We start from the raw sequence: 19,592 nt of genomic DNA on the forward strand, positions 1-19,592 counted from the left end.
CCTATTTTTTAAATGTTAAAATATGGTATCCCTACTCACAGTGCAGCTCTCCATTCACAGCAGGCTGCAGCATGAGGTCTCAGCTTCCTCACTCACTCCCCCTCTTTCCTGTTGGTAGTGGCCAAGGGAATGCTGGGAAATGTAGTTCTTTCCCTGCTCCAGGGCTGGCTCTATAGGCAGGGAGCTAACCAAGGAACTACAGCTCCCAGGGTCCCCTGTTGGTTCTCAGCTCCCATGCTGGATCCCTGCCGCCCCTGCAAATGGGCTGCCTCAAGCACGTGCTTGCTTTGCTGGTGCCTATAGCCGCCCCTGGGTTAGTCACTTATTGCCTCTGCTCCCCATCTGTAAATGGGATGTGACACCTGGCCAGAAAGGGTTAGGCAGCTAGCCAGCCAGATGCGTAACAATGGAAAATGAAGTTACATTTGTAAAATGGCACATACCATCCACACTTCTTCTTCTTCTAAAGATTGAGGTTAATATATTTACCAAAATGAAATATTAGACATTAGCTATTTTCTGCATGAAAGAGAGATGTGGGTGAAAATGTGGCTCCCCTGAGATCAATGGCAAAACTCCCACTGATTTACATTCCACCTCTTGTGTTTTATTTTAAAAGAACCATGCTGTGTGTTTACTACTATTTGAAAAATGCCATGACAGGTAGGTTGTGTAATATTCCCTCTGTTTCTCAATAGCATGTTGAAGTAGAGAGATTTCTTTTGGATCTTTGCTTGCAAGTTGGTTGGAAAGTATTTAGGCTCTATTTGTGGTGGTTTTAGTGTCACAGTTCAGAGAACCAAGCTTTCCTTTGCCTTAGACTAAGAAGTATATGTTTCTGTTTCACTGAACAATATTCCTCTCTGGGCACTAGCTCTTTGTTGTAGATTGGCAGGGTGCCCTTTTATTACTGGTTCTGCATCGTATAAAGGGATATACATTTTCCACCCACTACATATACTTGAAGAAAATCAATGTTTCAGTAAACAGAGTAGAGAAGCTGTAGCACCATGGAACGAGTCCCATTTGCCAGTCCACTATTGGAGATCGGGCTTAAGATAAAGTTTAAATATGAGACCATGGCCACAGAAGAGAATGGAAGAAACAAGCAAATCAGATGAGTACGGAAAAACAGAATTTCATTTAACAATAGCAACAGAGGGTTGCATCTGAAGAAGTGAGGTTCTTACCCCCGAAAGCTTATGCTCCCAATACTTCTGTTAGTCCTAAAGGTGCCACAGGACCCTCTGTTGCTTTTTACAGATTCAGACTAACACGGCTACTCCTCTGATATTTAACAATAGAGAAGTCAGGGGACAATTGTAATGACTAATACAAAAAGAGTGAAGCATTCATAGATTCCAAGGCCAGAAGGGACCATTCTGATCATCTAGTCTGATTTCCTGTACAATACAGGCCAAAGAACTTCCCCAAATAGTGCCTGGAGCAAATCTTTTAGCATAACATTCAATCTTGATTTTAAAATGGTCAGTGATAGAGAATCCACCACAACCCTTGGGAAGTTATTTCCAGTTTGAATTTGTCTAGCTTCAACTTTCAGCCATTGAATCATGCTAGACTGATGATTCCATTATTAAATATTTATTCCTCATGTAGGTACTTATAGACTGTAATCAAGTCACGCCTACCCTTTTATTTAATAAACAAAATAGATAAACTCAAGGAGTTCAATCACAATAAGGCAGGTTTTCTAATCTTTTAAATCATTCTTGCGGCTCTTCTCTGAACCCTTTCCAATTTATCAACATCCTTCTTGAACTGTTGACATCAGAATAGGGCACAGTATTCCAGCAGCAGTTGCAGTAGTGCATACAGAAGTAAAATAACCTCTATTCCTACTCGAGATGCCCTGGTTTATGCCTCCAGGGATCTCATTAACCCTTTTGGCCACAGTATCACACTGGGAGTTCATGTTCAGCTGATTATCCACTGCAATCCCCAAATCTTTTTCAGAGTCTCAGTTTCCCAGGATACAGTCCCCTATCCTGCAAGTATGGCCTACTTTCTTTGTTCCTAGATGTATACATTTACATTTAGACATATTAAAACGTGTATTGGTTGCTTGCACTCAGCTTACCAAGTGATCTAGATCGCTCTGTATTTGTGACCTATCCTCTTCATTATTTACCATTCCCCCAATTTTTGTGTCATCTGAAAACTTTATCAGTGATGATTTTATGTTTTCTTCCATGTCATTAATAAAAACATTAAATAGTATAAGTCTATGAACTACTCCCTGTGGGACCATACCAGAAACACACCCACCTGTTCAGGGACGATTCCCTGTTTACAATTACATTCTGAGACCTATCAGTTAGCCAGCTTTTAATCCACTTAATGTGTGCCATGTTAAGGAGGTTTTATTTAAATCAAAATGTCATATGGTACCTAGTCAAATGCCTTACAGCAATCTAAGAATATTAGATCAACACTATTACCTTTATCAACCAAACTTGTAATATCACCACACAAAAAAAAGATATCAAATTAGTCTGACAAGATCTATTTTCCATAAACCCATATTGATTGGCATTAACTATATTACCCTCCTTTAATTCTTTAATAATTGAGTCCCTTATCAGTCACTCCACTATCTTGTCTGGGATCAATGTCAGACTGCCAAGCCTATAATTACCCAGATCTTCTCACTTACCCTTTTTAAATATTGGCACAAACATTAACTTTCTTCCAGTCTTCTGGAACTTCCCCAGCATTTCAAGACTTATTGAAAAATCAATGAGTCCAGCTAGCTCCACAGCCAACACTTTTGAACACTTGAATGCAAGTTATCCGAACCTGCTGATTTTCAAATGTCTAACTTTAGTAGTTGCTGTTTAAGTGAAATCTGTGGAACAAGACTAAAACTCTTATGGCCATTTAGAAAGTGCAATGTAAACCAAAACAATGGAATATAGGGTCATAAACAGTTTAATATATAACAGCAGAGCTGATCTGAAAGGGACCAAAGTACACACAATGGAAAACCTCCTGTAGACCCTAGCTCAGGGACTTCCACAGAAACCTGCCCATTCCCTGTAGTTCTTCTCAGACTGCGGTGTCTCAGTCCTTTTATGAGGTTCAGATGTCCATTAAACTATTACCTCACTCCCCCCTCAGGCTGGAAAGCAACTAATTAATTATGGCACAGGTGTGGCTGGCTGGTCCCATCGACCCATAAAGGAGCCAGTCACCCAGTGACAGGGAGTGACATTTAAAAAAAAAAAAAAAACACACTTCTTTGGCTAGTAAGTGTCCAGTTGTTAGCGTGGCCAATGGTATGTAACATTAAAACTCGTCTATGATGTTGGACTATCAAAATAGATTGGCTTTACTTTACTGTATTGATGCTGCTCTGCTCTGTTTACTATTTATATCAGTAATTAGTGTCACTACCTTATCTATAGGTGGTGCTACTTGAGGGATTAAGATGGTCTGTTTTCTCTCTCATTCTCCACTGAAGTGTGTGTACACACTGTAATAAGTGTGTTTGTTTGTACTATGTTGAGAATAACTGAAGACAGAGAAGCTGAATACATCTTACATATTACAGGGCATGTTCTACACTTGGTCTGTACATAGAACTTGAATTGATGTCAATTAAAATTATATGTGCAAAGTATGCCCTTGAAAGTTGATATGACTGCAAGCTCATCCATAGCGTCAGAGTCAGATTCTCCAGTGTGTGACATGCAAAACCAGAAACGATCTGTTACTGTGTTTGTGCATGAAAGCACAATACAAAGTTTTTCATGTTACGAAACAATGCGCATCATATCAGAGGTTAAAATCTGGCCCTAGAAGTGTGCTGAGTTCTGGGGCGGCTCTTAGGGGGGGGAAAGAAAATACTACTACAAGCTTTTAAACTACCCTGACTTCTCTTTATACACAACCCTGAGCATCCAAGCATTTTGAGTGTTATAAACAAATTTATAATGAGAGCACGGTCAGCTGGGCAATTAGAGTGTGAAGGAACATCCAAAGAAAGTGTTAGAACTAGCAGCATAGCGAAGAGGCTATGTATAGTGTTTCTATTCTGGTCTGTAGAGTTACTTAAAACAACTTTATGATTTTGTTGTTGTTTTAATAGTGATGGAATAAAATTAGGCTTTACACCAGATTGGGTGGAGTATGTAGCACACAGATGGCCCTCTTGACTTGAAGGGAAATTCTCTGAGTCATGAAGCCCAGGTCAGGGAAATAAACTCTCCGCCTACCCTTAGCAGGGAACCAGAGGCAATACAGAGCATGGTGATGGCAGTATATCCAGCCAAAAGTAGAGGCAATGAGGCAGGCAGTGCTCTGCCAAATCTAGAACACCCTCCATAAGGTGAGGAACGCCCAAGTACGGTGTACAGCAGCTGCTTGGAAGATGAAGGTGGTAACTACAGCCAGGAAGAAAGGGGAACGTCTCCTCCCAGTCTACAATTGCCTGAGCCTGGTGGGAGATGAAAAACTGTGGGCCTTGACTCAGTATGTGGGGATCTAAGTGCCACCCCAGTGGGGTGGAGGATCAACATCCTTCCACTCCCCTCAGAGAAGCTGAGGTTAAGAAACCAGAATCCCCAGGCCCCAACCTCTGAGGCGATAAGGAAGAGACAGAAATTTGGCCATGGGGAAAACTTGAAGAATCTCCCTTACTTGCCCCCTCTGATGTTAAAAGCAGTGCATGAGCTGCTTCACAAGAAGCCAGTCCTGCCTTGTTTCTCATTTTTTGTCCAAAGAGAATACCCTGAGTGGGGGTGGGGGACCCTCAAACCACTGTTGGGGCAGCTGACCCCTTGAGTGACAAAGGGACACCACACATACTCCCTAGGAACTGGATGGGAAGTGGGAGTGGAAGAACCAGGTCTCAAGTTCACAGCCAAAGGTTTACGGTGAACAATGGTACGAGGGGGCATGCGAGAGGTCAGCCCATTGGTTCTACAGGAGAAATTATACAGGGTAATTGCTGAACAACTCTGTAGGGGGTTTTGAAGGATGTATGCTGCCGTGCTAGCAGAATGTTTATTATATGTGTAGCCCAAGCTCCACTGTGCTTCAACAGCAGCCTTGGGAATGGCAAGTTGTGGACTACAAACTGCGGCACATTGGGAGAACTTCCTGGTTCCTGCCAGGATGTACCCGCTGCCCTCCCAGCAAGAAGTCTGAGAGCTGACTGAGCCGGGAGCACAAGGCAGGCAACAGAGAGGAGGCTGCTGGACTGTAATCCTGTTCTGTGTTTCTTTATAGAATAAAACCTTCTCCCTGGTGGTTTGTCTGAGTGGGTCTGGTCTGAGGTTAACACACACTGACACACAACACAGAGCACATGGAGGAACCTCAGGCCCAGTTTCCCAAAGTTGTGCAAAAAGTCACAAGGCAGACCTCCCCTATCTTGAACAACCTCATCCTAGGCCAGTGAACAGGAGAGAGCCACATATGCATAGCTAAAATAAGAAATTCTGATGCCGGTCAAGCAACCTAGTTATACCTACTTCTTCAGGGAGAAGATGTGACAGATATGGCAATTTCCTGTAATATCCTTGAAAGACTTAATTGTATTAGGTTTATCTATCATCATGGGTCTGGACTGAATGTAATCTCTCTATGAGGGAGATGTTACAGATGTGAGACCTGGGAGTCCAAAAGACTATATTGAAAATGTGCCAGACAAGTGGGGACTTTGGGGACAATAAGTGTTAAGTAGATTTCCTAGGGAATCCCTAGGGAGAAGTTGATGCAAATTACCCAACTTGGGTTATACAAACACCCAACACTCAGTGCCTGTTACAGAAGGCCAAGATTAAAGGTCTAAGCTGTACAAAGAAATCCCTGATCTGCCCATTTGGGGGTTCTGGTTCTAAGATGTATGAACTTGTAACCAAGGAGAAAAAAACAATTGTGGGTTTTGAAAGACTGAAACCTACCAGAGCCCCGCCGAGCTGGAATTGGGGGTGACCTCTGGTACACTTTCTAGGATGCATGTAGGTTCTTTGTTTTGTTGTTTGTTAATGTTTTCTCTGTAATGATTTTATCTTAAGAATAAATGTGCTTGCTTAGAAGAGCTGTGTGGTAGTTTATAACTGCGAGCAATACACTGGTCATAGCCTTCAGGAAGCAAAGCAAACTTTGTCAGGGATGGTCTAGATGATACTTAGTCCTACCTCACTGTAAAGGATTGGACTAGATGACCTATCGAGGTCCTTTCTAGTCCTACATTTCTAAGATTCTAAGCTGGCCTTGTAGGCAGTTTGACTTGTTGGGGATATCACAGTGTCATCCAGGGAGCTGTGCAGCTTTAAAACCCCCAGTCAGGAGGGAGTGAGACATGGATCTCTGCCCAAGAGAGGGGATGACTGGGAGCCAGAAACCTTTAAATGGATGCCCTTGCGGGTCCACGGTGGTTTGAGGGAGAATACAAGTGCAGTTACACTGAAAATGTGACAGGCTCATTAGTTCATCTGTTACAGACTTGCACTGTAGAATCATTCAGATTTCCCAGCAAGGTGTCTTTCTAGCAAATGTCACCAGTTTTTGATGTTAATGGAAAGGTTTCTCCCTTAATTGCCCATTTGGGAATTTTTACCTGGCAATTTAAATAAATCTACAGTCATGAAACTTATTTGTTACATTTTATTTTTTAAAATGTGCCAAATTCACTGGTAGTACCATTGGGTGGAGTGCCACTGACTACAATGGAACTGTATATGATTCTGTCAGTAGCGAATTAGCCCAAACAATTGTAAGATTCTGTTTTACTAGATGGGTCTAACAAAAAATAATAATAATACAGATCTTGGATTCACAGAGTACTGTAATGTCTGCATAATAATTGCATGGCATGATTTATAATAATTATCATAACTGAAAACTCTCTTCTCCTAGATATGCAAAAAAATCTGCAATTGCAAGTTGTGCAGGTACAGTTAGAAACAATAATGATGGTATGAATAAAATCCTTCCTCTTTTCTTGCAGAGATAGGCAAGTGCCTCCTCTTCCTTTTCCCTTCAGAGACCCCTTCCTCAGCATTTCACTGGCTCCTTTTTATAGCTCTGCTTTAATAAGACTGCCAAGTGTCACACAAGCACATTTGGCAGCCCTGTTACATATCCCTCCGTCTCAAATGGATTGACAGCCAGCTGCGCTGTGGCAAGGCAAGAGACATTTGCCTGAATTTCTGCCTTTTGCTGTGGCACCTGATGAGCAGGCAGTCAGGCACCACCTTTTTTGCTGTGCCCCTGTTGGACCAGGGCCAGGAACAGGCAGCTGAAAGGGGGTGGAGTGGTTCATAGATTCCAAGACCAGAAGGGACCATTATGATTATCTAGCCTGACCTCCTACAGAATACAGGCCACAGAACTTCCCCAAAGTAATTCCTGCAGAGAAGTTGGCGCAGCAGGATAGCCTATCCCTACCCCCACCTCCACCAATTGAAGAGCCCCATACCAACCCAGTCTCAGCTTAGTCCTAAGAGTCCCAGCACCCTCTCCCACACTGGTATCCTGTTGCCCCCACATGAATCCCAGCAAAGGATGCAGGAACAGCAGGGCGGGCACGGGGTCATGGGCCTCCCACTTTTGAAAGTGGATGGGCCTGGCCTGTCAACTTTTCGCCACGGGCCTGGCACCCTGCCTCTCCTCTTCCCCTGCGGCCCCGCCCCACACCCAGGCCAGAAGCTAGAGACCAGCCCAGTAAGAATCATAGAATATCAGGGTTGGAAGGGACCTCAGGAGGTCATCTAGTCCAACCCCCTGCTCAAAGCAGGACCAATCCCCAACTAAATCATCCCATCCAGGGCTTTGTCAAGCCTGACCTTAAAAACCTACAAGGAAGGAGAGATCCCACCACCTCCCTAGGTAACCCATTCCAGTGCTTCACCACCTTCCTAGTGAAAAAGTGTTTCCTAATATCCAACCTAAACCATCCCCACTGCAACTTGAGACCATTTCTCCTTGTTCTGTCAACTGCTACCACTTAAAACAGTCTAGATCCATCCTCTTTGGAACCCCCTTTCAGATAGTTGAAAGCAGCTATCAAATCCCCCCTCATTCTTCTCTTCTGCAGACGAAACAATCCCAGTTCCCTCAGCCTCTCCTCATAAGTTATGTGCTCCAGCTCCCTAATCATTTTTGTTGCCCTCCGCTGGACTCTTTCCAATTTTTCCACATCCTTTTTGTAGTGTGGAGCCCAAAACTGGGCACAGTACTCCAGATGAAGCCTCACCAATGTCCAATAGAGGGAAATGATCACGTCCCTCGATCTGCTGGCAATGCCCCTACTTATACAGCCCAAAATGCCGTTAGCCTTCTTGGAAACAAGGGCACACTGTGGACTCATATCCAACTTCTCGTCCACTGTAACCCCTAGGTCCTTTTCTGCAGAACTGCTTCCTAGCCATTCGGTCCCTAGTCTGTAGCAGTGCTTGGGATTCTTCCGTCCTAAGTGCAGGACTCTGCACTTGTCCTTGTTGAACTTCATCAGGTTTCTTTTGGCCCAATCCTCTAATTTGTCTAGGTCCCTCTGTATCCTGTCCCTACCCTCCAGCGTATCTACCACTCCTCCCAGTTTAGTGTCAAGAATGACCCAGGGAGCTTGGGCAGCTGGGAAAGCTGCAGACCCTCCACCTGCCTGGGGCATAGGGGCCTAAGAACATCCCCGGCCCATGTCCCTGGTCCAGCTCTTACCCTGACCCGGCTCCAGCTTCTGGCCTGGCCTGGGGGCAGGACCTCGGGGGCCGAAAAGCCGCGGCTGAGCCATAGTAAGAGCCGTCCGGGCAGCTTTGGGAAGCGTGGATCCTCCACCTGCCCTGGGCAAGGGACCCGGGGAAAGGGGGGCACATGGGCTGGGGGCTGCTCTATGGCCCCACATCCTGGGCAGGTGGAGGGACCGAGGCTCCTCAGCCTAGCTCCAGCTTCTGGTCTGGCCAGGGGGCAGGGCCATGGAGGAGGCGGGACCTCATGGCCTCCCACTTTTAGGAAGACTCCGTTGCTCCAATCCCAGCTCCTCCTATACCACCAGCACCATCAACAGCCTGAATTACCCACACATTAAATTACCCCTCCCCCAGTCACAGCAACACCCTTTAGTACCCAACCAACTATCAACCCCTGCCAGAACAGCCAGTTTTCTGCAGCTTCATGTCCAGCCCCCGCCACTGTTTACAACAGGTGTCAACCATAAGCATAAGCTTATGGTAATAGTCAAACCATTTATTAATATGCAAATTCATTCTGAATAAAATGTCACATGAAGCAGAACAAAACTTAGTGGCTATGTTTTAATGAGCTTCTAATTAACCCTTTCCTGCCTTCCTTCAGCGTGGAGTATCACAAGCTGTTTCTATTGAACATCTTTGTAATTTTACCCATTAGCTTCCCCAAAATCTCCACTACCGAAAGGAATTTCTTCAAAGCAACACCAATGCAAAGCAAGTTTGGAATTTATAGGTCAAGTTATTTTGTAAACCATATAAGCCAAAAAAAAATTAGAAAATTTTTCAAAAGTGAACTTAGGTAAATTTCCCAAACACCCCAATCTTCCAAATCCTTTACCAAACTTCCCAGAAGTTCCAGGGATAAGATGCAGCATATGAAATTTCAGAGAAATTGGTTTATTTGGGGGGAAGTTATGGGAAGGAATTTAAAACTGGGTTTATCCATTAGCTGGAGAGCAGCTCATGCTGCTCCATACAGAAATCAGAAGTACCCAGGGAGTGAAATCTGAGCAATGGAAAAGAAAGGGAATTTTTAGTTAATGTTTACAACACTTTGGTTTTGCTATCACCTATTCAACTCAAACATCTGACAAATAGTGAATGAGATAAAAGATCTCATTGTTAAAGATGCATTGCTGTCCCCTCCTTAAGTTCTGAGAAAGGGATACCTGATTATCTGTTTAATGAGGTATTGTACTTTCCATATTCAAATGAGTGTTACCTTTGAGAGATACCTAAGGGAGTTTAGACTGTGATATCTGAGAACATTTCCCTCACATGCTTGTTTTATTACTTGCTGTCTGGTTCTTGAGAATGCATTCACCTTATCAAAGCTCTCTGCTCTCCGTTCATTAGAAGCCTGGAAAAAGATATCAATGACAGGAATTGGAAATTTTCTTAGTTCAAATACGGAATTACTGGTTTTGTATCAGAGAATCTTCTACAGTCCCTGTAGCAGAATGCTAAAATGTATTATACTGTTCCACCAGAAGGTGGCACTGTATATACCATAGAGTAACTCCTCACCTAAAGTTGTCCTGGTTAACATTGTTTCGTTGCTGATCAATTAGGGAATATGCTCATTTAAAGTTGTGCAATGCTTCCTTCTAATGTCGTTTGGCAGCCGCCTGCTTTGTCCACTGCTTGCAGGAAGAGCAGCCCATTGCAGCTAGCTGGTGGGGGCTTGTAACCAGGGTGGACCGGCAACCCCCTATCAGCTCCCCCATCAGCTCCTCGCTCCCCTAAATTCCCTGTGCTGCAGCCGCCCAGCAGGCTATCAATCGGCAGTTCAGCTGTCCCTCCCCCCACTGCCATGTGCTGCTCCTGCCCTCTGTCTTGGAGCTCCTCCCAGAGACTCCAGCTTGCTGTGCAGGGGAGTAAAGAGGGGGGTAATGTCAGGGTGTCCCCTTCCCCCCTGCTCCTGAACCCCGCTTACCCCTTCTCCATATAGAGCAGGGAGGGGATACGGACGGAGAGAGACAGAGAGAGCTTGGGACAGCAGCTGCTGTCTCAACTTCCTGATCCACTTACAAAGACAATGCACTTAAAAGTGGGTCAGCTTACTTAAAGGGGCAGTGTGCATCTCTCTCTCCCTCCCACACACTAGGTGTGTGTCTGTCTCTGTCTGCTATGCTGTCTCCCCTCCCTCATGTTCATGCTGCCTTGATGAGAGGCTACATTAACAACGTGTTAACCTTTGAGGGCTCAGCCGAGTGCTAGTTCATCATTTATCAGCAAGGCATTCCCTGGGAAATATCCCACCCTCTTACTTCACCACCTCAACCAAGCTTCACAATCATCATTGCTGTGTACTGTATTAAATTGTTTGTTTAAAACGTATACTGTGTGTATATCTATATAATAATTTCCCTGGAACCTAACCCCCCATTTACATTAATTTTTATGGGGAAATTGGATTCGCTTAACATTGTTTCGCTTAAAGTCGCATTTTTCAGGAACATAACTACAACGTTAAGCGAGGAGTTACTGTACCTTATTTAAGCTAACCTTAGCCATACTTGTTACTGCATTAAAGGATTTTATGATGAACACATCTGGTGTTTATCTTGCTCAGAAGTAAGCTCTGTAGTCATAGACAGGAGCATGATATGGTGTCAGAAGTAAACGAGTGCCCGCAGAGAACAGAAACAGAAGAAACAAAGCAACAAAAATTGCAGGGTTTCATCAACATCCCCATCCACTGCCCCAGAGAACTTCAGGACAAAACTTCACAATGGACAGACTGGAAGCAGTATTTTGCAAGATTTCAAATTGCAAACAAGCTCCACAAAGAAACTGGAGATATACAGATATCATCTTTAATTCATGCTGTGGGGAAGCAAGCAGAGCATATCTTTAAATCCTTTGACTTTACTGAAGACAGTCGCTAAGATGATTATGAAAGGTTCTGGCTATGTTTGATGCATACTTTATACTTGAGAGAAATGTGGTTTAAGAAAGAGCATGTTTCCGCCAGATAATTCAAGAACAAGGAGAACATGCTGAATGTTTTATAAGAACGCTGCATACATTGGCTGAAAACTGATTCTGGCATTGCAAAACATGAAAATATCAGAGACACTGCTTATTGGGTAAACAGATACAAATATTTCAAAGCAGCTACAGTTGAAGATAGACTTAACCCTAGACACAGCTATTCAAATAGCAAAGCAGTCTGAGCTGGTGAGACAGCAAAACAAAGAGCAACTTGCCAAACTTGAAAAACAAGAAACTAGCTTAGAAGCAGTAGAAAGACTCAGCATGGCTCTAAAAAGTCATTATCATAAGACCCCTGAGGCTAAAAGGGACAAATTCCAGCCTATACTCACAAGGTGTGGAAAAAGTCATATCCCAAGAGATGATGCATCTCCAGCCAGAGGAAAAAGGTATAATAAATGCACAAAATATGGACATTTTGCTGCTGCTTGCTGCACCAAAGCCATCAGGGAGTTGACATATTACAGACAATCAAGAGCTATCGTTTCTGGGAGCTATCATTTGCGATGTCACAATCTGCCTGGAGAGTGAAACTGAATATTCATGGCAAGACTATTCACTTTAAAATTGACTCAGGAGCTGATGTCACAATCATCTCAGAAGGGACATACAATCACGTTCAATCCCTCCCAGAGCTGATGTCACCTGACACAGTTCTGACTAGCCCTGGAAATACCCTGAACTGCATAAGCCAGTTCACTACAGAAACAACTTACAAGGAGAAAAACTTTGCATCCAGAATGCATGTGATCAAGGGAACAAAGACCAACAACTTTCTCAGCCGCAGTGTGGCAGCCATGATGAGACTAGTGAGAAAGGTGAAGAATTCGATTGCGGATTTGAGGAAACTGAACTTTTGAAAGGAGATCCCATACAAATCAACTTAAGAGATAATGCTGAACCACACCAAACACTCCTACCAGAGAGACCTTGGAAGAGACTAGCTGTCGATTTATTCCAATTGAGAGAACATCCTTACTTGGTCATAGTGGACTATTTTTCCAGGTACATGAAAATAATGTACTTGAAAGACATAACATGTCACGGTGTAACAGAGATACTGAAGTGCACTTTTGCTTACTCCGGTATTCCAGAACATCTAGTGATGGACAACGGACCACAGTTCACTCCAGCAGAATTTAAGTAATTCTGAATGAAATATAGTTTTAATATTATTAGCAGCCCACATTACTCAGAAGTGAATGGAGAGGGTTGAGAGAGCTGTATAGACAGCCACGAAAATCCTAGAGCATAAAGATCCATTCCTTGCTTTTCTGAGCTACAGACAGCAACTACTGGATACAGTCCAGCACAACTCCTAATGGGGAGACAGCTCAGAACTACTGATCCCATTTTGGAAAAGAATTTATCTCCAAAGTGGCCAGACATGGAGAGAGTAGCCCAATAGGATAAAAAAGGCTAAAAGCACTTATGGACTCTTTTACAACAGATGTCACTCAGAGAGCTTTCAGGTCTAGAACCTGGTTCTGTGTTCATGTCAAATTGGATGGAGAAAAAGGATGGACAACACCAGCTGTTGTAACAAAAAAGTATTCAGTGCCTCGATCATATGTGATTGAGATTGACAGCGCAGAGTGCAACAGAAACCATTGACAGCCACAGTTTGTTCCTCAGAAAGAACAATCAACAAAACAAACTCTACAGATGCTGGATGCAGAACAAGACTATGACAACTCAGATTCCAAACCGATCATGGCCAGTTGTTGCAACTAACAGACAGCCAGATGACCAAACTGTTACACATTCGGGTCATGTAATGAGAAAACCAGTACAATGGTAGGCATGTAGAACTTAAAGGGGGAGATGTAATGGAATGCTAAACTGTATTATATTGTTCAACCACCAGGGGCTCTGTGTGTAACATACCTTATTTAAGCTAACCTCAGCCATACCTAGCGGTGCACTAAAGGATCTTGTGATGAACACATTGGTGTGTATCTTGCTCAGAAGTAAGCTCTGCAGTCAGTCTATATCTGATATAGGAGCAAGACAGTCCCAACAAAGAATTTTCACATAAATACCAACCTACATATTTGAACAGCCTTGCAGATTTTCCTTTAGCTCTAGTGCTTGAGTTTCTGCTTTCAATCCAGTAATCCTTGCTTCAAGTCTCAGGAGAAGCAGAGGCTCCAACACCCAAAGTGGACACAGGTGTGTGTAAAGCTTGGTGCTGCTTAGTTTGTGCCTGCTGGAATGGGATAGATACCAAGTCTTTATGAGCTGAAAGCTTAGCACTTCCTTAATGTAGGAGCAGGTCTGTATATGGCAGTTTTGCCCTCTAGTGGTTAGAAGTCAGAAAAAAAGCTTTTGGAGCTCAGGGTCTTAGGTTCTAAATCCCTATAGGATTCTGACCCACATGTTAGCTTCCCATTCCCAGGTTAGTATGTGTGCAAGCTTGGTGGAGGGTATATAAAATGATAGTAATTCCTTAACTCACAGGGGTGTAGTGAGGCTAAATCCACAAATGTGTAGGAAGTGCTCAGTATTAGGATGATGCATACCATGTAAGTACCTAGATAGATAGAAACCAATACAATAGGGGTTATATAAAAGCCCATGAGAAACCGAGAATTGGGGTGGTAAAGTGGATGACATTAAGAAAGAGAAAAATTAGACTGATTATAGGGAAAATATTCTGATAGTGCAGGATGCTTCCCGACACCAGAGGTGACGTGGAGGAGAGGAGGTCACACGGGGTCATGTGCCCTGCCAGATTTCTGCCACGATTTATATTTTTATTCCTTTTTTGGGGGGAATGGGTTCAAAATATGTGCCTCACCCCATTACCAACAGTTATGTGTTGTCTTTGCCCGACAGTATGTTTTCTAGTTGTGTATCCCATCTAATTTTTAGAATACCACAAGTGATGTAACTTTCACCATTTCCCTTGAGAGTTTGTTTCACAGCTTAATACTTCTCACTGTCAAGAAGTCATTTTTCTTATAATCAGCCTAAATTTTCCCTCTGTTAATTTCAGCCCATTATCTTTAGTTATATCTGTTTGGTGCACTCAGTGACCAAGCTTTCCTAGATCAGTGGTTTTCAAAGTGTGGGTCGTGACCCAGTACTGGGTCACAGAATGTAAGGCACTGGGTCATGGCGGCTCTAGTCAGCACCGCTGACCGGGTCATTAAAAGTCTCGTTGGCGGTGCTGCCCAGCTAAGGCAGGCTAATCCCTACCTGTTCTGACATCGCGCTGTGCCCCGGAAGTGGCCAGCAGCAGGTCCAGATCCTAGGCCGGGGGGGGGGGGGAAGGGCCGGGGCTCTGTGCGCTGCCCCTACCCCAAGCACCCATTGGCCAGGAAACGCACTCCCATTGGCCAGGAACTGGCCAATGGGAGATGGGGGGAGGTGCCTGCGGGCGAGAGCCACATGGAGCCACTTCCGTGCCTCTGCCCAGGTGCCGGACCTGCTGCTGGCCACTTCCAGGGAGCAGCATGGTCTGCGGTGCCAAGACAGGCAGGAAGCCTGCCTTAGCATCCCCACTATGCCGCTGACCAGGAGCCACCCAAGGTGAGCCCATGTCCCAATCCTGCACTCCAATCCCCTGCCCCAGCCCTGAGCCCCCCCAAACCCAGAGCACCTTCCTGCACCCCAAACCCCTAATCCCTGGCCCCACCCCAGAGCCTGCACCCCCAGCCCAGAGCCCTGAGCCCCCTCCCACACCCCGCACCCCTCATTCCCAGCCCCACCCTGAAGCCCTCACCCCCACATTCCAACCCACTGCCCCAGCCCTGAGTCCTTCCCCCACCCCAAACCCTCATCCCCAGCTCCGTTGGGTCGCAGACATCACCAATTTTCTTCAACTGGGTCACCAGAAAAAAAGTTTGAAAACCACTGTCCTAGATAATGAAGCATGCATGTGGGAAGGCAGGTGACTAAGGTGTCAGAGGTTTCAGAATTTTGACTGTGGAGTTGTAGAGACCTAAATACTAATATACAGTCTCTTCAAGAAAAGGATACATTATAAAGCAGGGCTACCATATAACTTGTCATAGGTTTTCTTAGGACACATTGTACTGTTTCATAATTAAATACAAACAGCTACATTAAAAAACCATTAACCCTGCAAATTGAGGAAGGTAAAAATCTGGAGTTAAGATTCTTATTTCATTCTTAAATCCCTCTTCTGAGCTTTATTAGGCCAACAAACATGCTATAACCTAGTCATTTTTTTCTATGAACTTCCACATAGCGCCCTTCAGAGAACACCAGACTTTCACCCACAGTGTTTCAATCTTTTGTCCTTCCCTGGCTGAGAAGGGATAGTGAGGAAGACTGTCTGCCGCCACATTCATTTAGGACTCTGATCAATGTCCCCATTACGCTCAAAGGTTAGGTAACTTGTGCAATAGCTTTTGCTGCTACTAACAAAGTCAACTACCCAATCCTGTAACTGATCAGCACACAAAACTCCAACTTCAATATGGGTTCTGTGCACATAATGGCAGACCCTGTAACTTTCTCATCCAATAAATATCATCTCCTCATTTTCCCCTCTCTCTTTCAGTGCTGATCTCAGTCTCAAGACATCTGAAACTTTCAGACTTTGGCATCCAAACTTTGGTTCCATGCACACATTCATTCTTGTATTGGGGTAGTCCCTCTACAGAATCCATCTGTCTGGCAATACAGAAAGAAGAACACAGCTGCAGAAATTAACCGGACAAAAAAGAAACCTTGAATATTCACCAGCTTTTTGATTTTCTACGTCGAATACATTTTGTTTACAGCTTTCTGTGATTTTTGTATCCTTCTAAACATTCAGTGCTGCCTCATGTATTATTGTTGGAACAGATGTGAATTCTAGAATGCCAGTGCATTATTAATCCAAATGGTTTTATGATGACAGCTTAACAAGACTAATCAGGCAAACTCTTTCAAACCACTATAAATGTGTTTCTCTTCACTGGGCTGCATATTAATTTTAAATAATAATTGTACAGAATCCACTGCATCAAGGGGATTAAACAGAACAAATAAACTATAACAGAATGGATAACTCTTGGCTGCTGAGGAATCACAGGAATGCCGGCAGCGATAAAAGGCAATCTGTAATTGCTAAAATATGAAGAAGAATGTACCTAAGAACTATATTCTGGCCTAAGTAAGTGTCTCTCATTGGTTACTGCTTCTTTTTCACGTGGCTGTAATTAGCCCACATCTGAATGCTCTGATGCAGCCGGATTCCAGAAGCTGTCATTCTAATAAAATATTATTCAGCTGCAAATCCAGAAATTTATCACCTACCTCCTAATGCTAAATCCAAGTCAATCCTATTTAACAACCAGAATAGTCATTATTAGCTTGTCAGCACTTTAATTTCCCTAAACGATTTCAGCTGACTTTTAGTAAGCATTGCTTCCAATTAACAAAGTATAACAAAATTAACTCGCAGCAATGCTGACCAGCTTTGAGTCTATTTGGAAAATAGACTAGAATTAGTTGTTTATTCTTTTGTGTCTCTGCAATTGACTTTTTTATGGTTAATTTAATTGCTTTGAAATGAAAACCCTTAATAGTAGATTAGAGATTTATAGCTGTAACATTTCAAGTTGTTTCCCTTATTTAAAAAAATGATTATGTTAATCATATTGTCTGACTGCATACCACTTTGTGCTCTGATCGAGTTAGCTCTTACAAGCTAAACAGGGTCAAGTTAGCTTGGTACTTGATTCCAAGACCTATGGAACAGGCTGGACTAGATTCTCCACTGCCTTGCACCTTGTGTGGCCATTTACACCTGGGTGTAAAATGCCCCCATTCTGATCTGGTAGTGCTTTACTTTTAGTTTTCTCAAGTGTAAATGGCTAACTAACATGCAACTAATGGAGATTAAGGGCCCCAGAGTGCTGCCAGACAGTTATTGTGATTATGTAGGCAGTTCTCCTCATTCTCAATCAGTAGCATTGAACCAATGCCATAGCAAAGCAACTAGGCACCTGCGGTAACAAGTTTGGGATGAAGAACTGACTGCTTCCAGTCAAAAAAAGCTCCCCCAAGAGAGGGAGGCAACCTAGTGACCGAGGATGTGGAAAAAGCTAATGTACTCAATGATTTTTTTGCCTCTGTCTTCACGCACAAGGTCAGCTCCCAGATTGCTGCACTGGGCAGTACAGCATGGGGAGAAGGTGACCAACCCTCTGTGGAGAAAGAAGTGGTTCGGGACTATTTAGAAAAACTGGACGTGCACAAGTCCATGGGGCCGGATGCGCTGCATCCGAGGGTGCTAAAGGAGTTGGCGGGTGAGATTGCAGAGCCATTAGCCATTATTTTTGAAAACTCATGGCGATCGGGGGAGGTCCCAGATGACTGGAAAAAGGCTAATGTAGTGCCCATCTTTAAAAAAGGGAAGAAGGAGGATCCGGGGAACTACAGGCCAGTCAGCCTCACCTCAGTCCCTGGAAAAATCATGGAGCAGGTCCTCAAGGAATCAATTATGAAACATTTAGAGGAGAGGAAAGTGATCAGGAACAGTCAGCATGGATTCACGAAGGGGAAGTCGTGCCTGACTAACCTAATTGCCTTCTATGATGAGATAACTGGCTCTGTGGATGAGGGGAAAGCAGTGGATGTGTTATTTCTTGACTTTAGCAAAGCTTTTGATACTGTCTCCCACAGTATTCTTGCCACCAAGTTAAAGAAGTATGGGCTGGATGAATGGACTGTAAGGTGGATAGAAAGCTGGCTAGATCATCGGGCTCAACGGGTAGTGATCAATGGCTCCATGTCTAGTTGGCAGCCGGTTTCAAGTGGAGTGCCCCAAGGGTCGGTCCTGGGGCCGGTTTTGTTTAATATCTTTATTAATGATCTGGAGGATGGTGTGGACTGCACTCTCAGCAAGTTTGCAGATGACACTAAACTAGGAGGCGTGGTAGATACACTAGAGGGTAGGGATCGGATACAGAGGGACCTAGACAAATTAGAGGATTGGGCAGAAAAAAACCTGATGAGGTTCAACAAGGACAAGTGCAGAGTCCTGCACTTAGGACGGAAGAATCCCATGCACTGCTACAGACTAGGGACCGAATGGCTAGGTAGCAGTTCTGCTGAAAAGGACCTAGGGGTCACAGTGGATATGAAGCTGGATATGAGTCAACAGTGTGCTCTTGTTGCCAAGAAGGCTAACGGCATTTTGGGCTGTATAAGTAGGGGCATTGCCAGCAGATCGAGGAACGTGATCGTTCCCCTTTATTCGACATTGGTGAGGCCTCATCTGGAATACTGTGTCCAGTTTTGGTCCCCACACTACAAGAAGGTTGTGGAAAAATTGGAAAGAGTCCAGCGGAGGGCAACAAAAATGATTAGGGGTCTGGAGCACATGACTTATGAGGAGAGGCTGAGAGAACTGGGATTGTTTAGTCTCCAGAAGAGAAGAATGAGGGGGGATTTGATAGCAGCCTTCAACTACCTGAAGGGGGGTTCCAAAGAGGATGGAGCTCGGCTGTTCTCAGTGGTGGCAGATGACAGAACAAGGAGCAATGGTCTCAAGTTGCAGTGGGGGAGGTCCAGGTTGGATATCAGGAAAAACTATTTCACTAGGAGGGTGGTGAAACACTGGAATGCGTTACCTAGGGAGGTGGTGGAGTCTCCTTCCTTGGAGGTTTTTAAGGCCCGGCTTGACAAAGCCCTGGCTGGGATGATTTAGCTGGGAATTGGTCCTGCTTTGAGCAGGGGGTTGGACTAGATGACCTCTTGAGGTCCCTTCCAACTCTGATATTCTATGATTCTATGATTCTATGAGGTGCTATATTTCAGTATAGCTAGTTTCACACTGCCCAGCTAAGTGTCTTCTGCCATTTCAAATCAATATGATATTTTTCACTTCCTGTCTAAGCTATTATTATACATTTTCTGGGA

Source organism: Malaclemys terrapin, chromosome 1 (assembly GCF_027887155.1).
Source record: "Malaclemys terrapin pileata isolate rMalTer1 chromosome 1, rMalTer1.hap1, whole genome shotgun sequence".
Lineage (NCBI taxonomy): Eukaryota > Metazoa > Chordata > Testudines > Emydidae > Malaclemys > Malaclemys terrapin.